The sequence below is a fragment of the Austrofundulus limnaeus genome, unplaced genomic scaffold (genome assembly GCF_001266775.1).
Source record: "Austrofundulus limnaeus strain Quisiro unplaced genomic scaffold, Austrofundulus_limnaeus-1.0 Scaffold117, whole genome shotgun sequence".
In the NCBI taxonomy this organism is placed as follows: domain Eukaryota; kingdom Metazoa; phylum Chordata; class Actinopteri; order Cyprinodontiformes; family Rivulidae; genus Austrofundulus; species Austrofundulus limnaeus.
In genome coordinates, this window is record NW_013952519.1 from 1,336,843 (window position 1) to 1,343,075 (window position 6,233).

Consider the following 6,233-nt stretch of genomic DNA (forward strand, 5'->3'; position numbering starts at 1 on the left):
GACCTACACTGCGCCAGCCAACGGTTTTACGATAGACCCCATATTTGAGGAGGGGGCTCCTTTCAAAGAGGGGGTGTCTGGACATGCAAAAATGCTTGTGACTCAAAAACTGTTCAACATAGAAGCTTCAGATTTCTTTTGTTGTTTAGCTCTGATGAAGCTCTATCCATCAGGCCCACCAATCAGTGCCCCCCACCCCCCGGACCTCCACTTTTCCTGAAAAAGTGGTATCTGGACACACAAAAATGGTTATAGCTCAAGAACTATTAAACATAAGAGCTTCAGATTTTCGTTGGTTGTTTAGCTCTGATGAGGGGATATCCATCAGGTCAACCAACCCTTGGTCAAAATTTAAATATATGTCATAGGCTAAATATACTTTTGAGTAAAAGCCAAGACAACATAGTTCAATGATCCTGTTATTTTAGTACCAACTTTATACTGAATGTTTGTGGTTGAGCTTTCAATCATTTAGCCCTCATATAACAGATAAGAAACTTTTCTCACCTCTTGAACACAGCTTCTTAAAGCTGTGAAATCTATCACCTCTCTGCTTTCCGAGCATTTGCAAATTGACCGTCAACGCCTGCAGACTCATACACTCACACCATCCACTTGTTCACATAAAGACTGGAACATGCTGCACACAAACAAACTTTGTTTTCACCAACATTGTTTAATTGCTGCTGAATGTTATACTGCCATGCAAATTGCTGCTATATTCTCAAGCGTTGTATACAAGCGTTGTATAGTGTAAAAGAAAAACGTTGCACTTTGTGAGTAGCCTACCAAACAAAATTTCATTGTGCATGATGACAAATATTCTTGAAATGTGCACAAAACACAAACAAATTTAAAAAATGCATTCAAAGTAGGCACTAACAAATGAAACCAGAAATGATGTGTTTCAGTCAGATCATCAACCAACCAATGAGGACATTTTGAAGCAAACACTGACTTTATTTGGTGTTAGATGAGAGAATTAGCAGATTGGCCAATCAGAAACATTCTTCCTCTGCTCCCTGAGTACACAGAAGATGTGGAGAAACTCATTCAAGAGAGTTTGTCCTCACTGAAACATCTTTGAAACAAGAGTTTTCCATTTTTGACTCATCTTTTAATCCAGTAAAAAGCTCTTCACTCATCAAATTCAGGTAAAATAGTTTTATATTTCTTCTTTGTTTCTGGAGTAAATAAACCATTTCATAAACTGGAAGTAAAACTGATTTTTTTTTTTTACTAAATCAGATATGTGAGGTCAATTGAATTTTTGTCATTTCTACCAATCTTTAAATAAAGATAATCAGCCAACGTCAAAACTCCACATTATATTAAACTGAAAGCAAAACTAGCTTTTTTGTGATTTAATTTCTCATACATTACTACTTATGTAGATTAAATTTAATTTCATCTCCAGATTATTTTTTTATTTACTCTAATAATGTTATAATTTGGAAACAGAAGTGTTTGTTTTGTTCTTTATTTGAAACTGGGGGAAATCAACAGTTTTACTCTGTTTCTCATAGAGCTGCAGTCAGTCTTCAGTTGCTAGGACTGGAGAGAACTACTGGACAAAAACATGGTAAAAAATAACATTTTTACTTTAGATGAGACTCACTAAAAAGGGAGAAAAGGGCACATTATTTTTAGTAAAACATTAAAAGTAAAAAGACGCAATGTGTAAAAAGAGAAATATTTTAAGGACCACTCTCAAGGGTTCAGAGTGAAGTAAATGAGTTTGAAGGAAGATTTTGGTGCTTCACCAGTTTGTAACTAATCATAATTTTTATCCTGTGTTATTTCCAGCAGCTGCTGTTGTTGCTGCTGGTTCTGTCCTCAGCCAGTCTGCATGAAGCTGTGAAGAACCACGCACTGAAAGAAAAGGGTAAAAACAAAAAATCGACAAGTGTCTTGACTGATAACTAAGAAAGATTTAAACTTTGAGTCTATTTGAAGATAAATGATTATGAGGAAGCAGGTCAGGTGTTTGATATGACTTTAAATTTAGATCCACAATGCTAAGCTGTAGCTGTTACACTTTCTAAAATTCTCCAAGCTTTGCGCAGTTTCAGTTTATCTAATTTTTCTTGAATTCTTGAAAAAAAATCATTGAAATCCTTGAAAAAATATTTCAAAATTCAAGCAACTGAATTGTACATTTCTGTGAGCTGATAAAGATTAAAGTACCTGTGACATAAAATTTTTTTGTAATACATATGAATGCATTTTTGAAAAGATGTTATTCACAAAATATTGCAAAAGAAAATTCATGTCGCTGAGATGAACTGTTGTTGAGATTTTTGCCTGTAAATTAACAGGAAGTGATGTCAAAGGGGAATGTCTGGATGTGAACAGAGCAGTGCTACAACAGCTAACAACACAGACTGTAGAGAAGAATTTGATGTTTCTTAAGATTATTTTGAGTCACTATCAGAGATGAAGAAGAATCAGAGTTCAAATAATATTGTTTCAATAAACAAAGAGGGAGCTTCCTTTGTTAAAGAGTTCCCCTTTGATGTCACTTCCTTTCACTTTGGCTAAGCCAAGTTCAAAAGAAAATATGCCAGTTAAGGGACAAAATGGGTAAAATTGTGTGTATTGTTCCAACTTTCTTAAATATTAAGAAGTTTTCTTTGACTTTTTGTATTTGAAGAATGTGCATGTCACAGGCACTTTAAAGGTTTTGAGTATGTTCTAACACTCCAGTGACAAACCCAGATGGACTCAAAGATTGTTCATCTATAACCAAAAGCTGTATAAATTCAAATGAATACATATACTTTATGTTGTACCTAAAACACTTTTTTGAATTCTTTTCCCCACACAGTCCCACCTCTGACCCCAGATCTGAAGGATGAATTTGCTGATACCATATCTAACGTAACAATCTCAACAGTCCATCGTATTCTGCCTTCTGCTGAATCCAGAAACAAAAGACAGGTTAACCCGTACGCCTCTGTGTTCGACCCAAACAGCAAACTGAGATGGGAGGAGTGGAATGGTCGTCTGCCAAATGGAGCTGTTTCAATTTACAATGATTACACTGAACGCATCGACTATGTCTGTAAATATGACTGCCATTCTGGCTTTTACACCTCCAGTAAAGGTCCATACTGTCTCTACACTGATGCTGGTAAGGAGCGTACTGCTTCCTCATTTTACATCCTTGTGAATGAAGATGGTTTTGAGAAGCTGGAGTGGAAGCAGGGTTCCTATGGTTCTGTGCCAGAACATTCAGTCAGTAGTTGCTCCACTAACACAATGTATGTAGGCAAGAACAAGTATGGTCTGGGGACAGTGTATCCAAAAGACAAATCCTTTTATCTTCCTTGGGAAGGTTTAGAATATTCGTACCAGAAAACGTATGAGGCTCTGACCACCAACATGTATGTTAGACATGAATTTGTCACTGATGTCAAGTATAATATTGATCAGGCTGAAATTCTCAAGAATCCTCCAAAGGTCTTGAAAAAGTCAACCATCAGTAATGCTAACTGCCAACCAGTGACAAAAACAACTAGTCTTACCACAAAAACCAGTGAAACGAGTAAGTGGGACTTCAGCTTTTCCCTAATGTTCAGTACAACGGTAACCATAACGGCAGGAGTTCCTAATATCGCCTCAAAAACATTTGAATTCACTTCACAGGCAACATTTCAGTACTCAAAGGGCAAATCTGTGACAGAAGAGAATACACACATGGTGTCTTTTGATCTCACTGTACCCCCAAACCACAGCTGTGTTATCAAAATAGTTGGTTATCAGTACAACACAAACATCCCTTTTACTGCCCGCCTCACCCGCACCTACAGAACTGGAGAGACCAGACAGACCAGCGTGTCTGGAACATATCATGGTGTCCAGTCTGCTGACATTAATGTCAAAGCACATCGCTGTAAACCTTTGTCCAACAGCAAACCTTGTGCCTGAATGGTAAAAGATTTACAACTTTCTGAAAAACGAAACCATGATTTGACATAACCAGCTAAGCTTCTTAATAAAAAGCAAATATTTTCGTTGTTTCATTTTTTTACTTTGCAAATCATCGTATTTTTGTACTGATCATAAATTTAAAAAACGATTGACCTTTTTTTGTTTAAATACAAAACATACACATTAATTTGTATATGTTTTATCTTTTTTCAAATTTGAATTTTTATTTAAATTTATTTGAAAAATTACAGTTGTATGTTCCTCAATGGACCCTTCAAGCTCCTGTCTCTTTCCAACTTTAAGCCTTGTATTGCAGTAATAAAGCACGAGCATTGAAAAAAGAAAAACGTGTCCTGCTTGATTAAGACAAAACATGCACTCATTGTGAGCATTTAACTACTTTTTTTAAAAATCTTTCACCATAAATTTGTACTCCATGCAGCAAAATTTGTCTGGCCCAGTTCTGGCCCACACTCAGCATAGATATCACAGAGAATGATGGCCCTGTAGGCTTGATATAATTTACCAGATGTGGTCCATGCATTGGGCCAGCACCACAACACCCAAATAGACATATTTGGGCCACATAAACCAAACGGGCCAGTTGAATGCCATCATATGCAGATGTCACACAAAGTACAAGGCTGGAATAAGACAGAACATGGTCAGTGAAACTTTCAAAGGTGTCCTTGTAAGCAGGTAAAGTTTTGTGTTCTGTGGTGTCTTGTTTTACAGTTTTTCTTGGTTGCTTTGACCCAATTAAAGAAACTAGGTCCCACTCATTTTCATCATCACTAATTTAGCAGAGCAGGAGTCACCTCTTGCAAATGTGTTTCCCATTTCTCATTGGATTGACACATTTTCTTCACTCCTTTGCAAAACAGTGAACACACTTTGACCATCGTGCCACTGTTGAGTCCTGTGTGTTCACTGTTTTGAAAATGTGGAGTTTGAGTGGACTGCTGTGTCAAAGCAAACAGGAGAAAATGTAATAGTGATAATCTGGGTCTAAGGACTCCTGTTGGCAATTGCGCCACTAGGAGACACTGTTTCAGGAATGCAAGTGTTTCTCCAGGTTAATACTAACACATGATGGAGAGCTCCTCTTGTCGGCTGTAAAACATGACTGCAGTCCGTACATCATATCATGTATAAACTAATGTTCTTCATTAATAAACAAAGAACCATCTACAGGGAAGTGTTGGCAGGGATGCAAATAAACTATCTGATTTGCTTTGACAGCGGTTAGATCACAGGCTACATTTTTTACATTTCTTTCATTAACAGGTCTGATTTCCTTGTTGGTAAGAATCATTTCTCATCTTCTGGACTCCTGACAGAAACTTACTGTTTAAACTGAGGAAAAATGTCACAAACAAGCACAAAGACTAAACAATAAAATTACAGAAGTAAAAATATGAAACAGTTTAAAAACAGATAAACAAAAGCTTCATCAGTTCGTTGGAACCATTAGAAACATGTTGGGACGTCAACACTAACCGGCCTGGCCATGGCCTTCCTACTCACTTCAGCTTGATTCTAACCTTCCTTCACTGCTCAGCTATGTAAAATCACCTGATAATGGTCAGGGAAACTCTGTGTAATGTAGAAGAACAAGTATTATGTTTTACTTTTGAAACGCATTTTTTTCTCACACAGTCCCATTTCTGACCCCAGATCTGAAGGATGGATTTGCTGATATCATATTTAACGTAACAATCTCAGCAATCCATCACGTTGTGCCTCCTACTGAATCAGTACACAAAATGCAGGTTAACTCATACGCCTCCATATTTAACCCAGACAGCAAACTGAGATGGGAGAAGTGGAATGGGGATTTGCCAAATTGAGCTGTTTCATTTTACAATAATCACACCAAGCGCACCGACTATGTCTGCAAATATGAACGTCGTTCTGGCTTTTACACCCCCAGCAAGGGTCCTTACTGTTACTACCCCATTGCTGAGTTACTTGCTAGCTCATTTGAAATTCTTGTGAATGAAGATGCTTTTGAAAAACTGGAGTGGAAGGAGGGTTCCTATGGCTCTGTACCAAAACATTCAGTTAGTTGTTGTTTTGCTTAAACAACTCCTGGCAAAAAGTATGGAATCACGAGCCTTGAATGAGCACTCAGACATTTCATTCTGTAAAACAAACTCAGATCAAAACATGAAACAATAGTAAGGTCATTTCAAAGTGCAACTTGTTGGCTTTCAGGAACACTCAAAGAAATGAAGAAAAAGCATTGTGGAAGTCAGTGAATGTCACTTTTATTGACCAAGCACAGAGAAAAAATATGG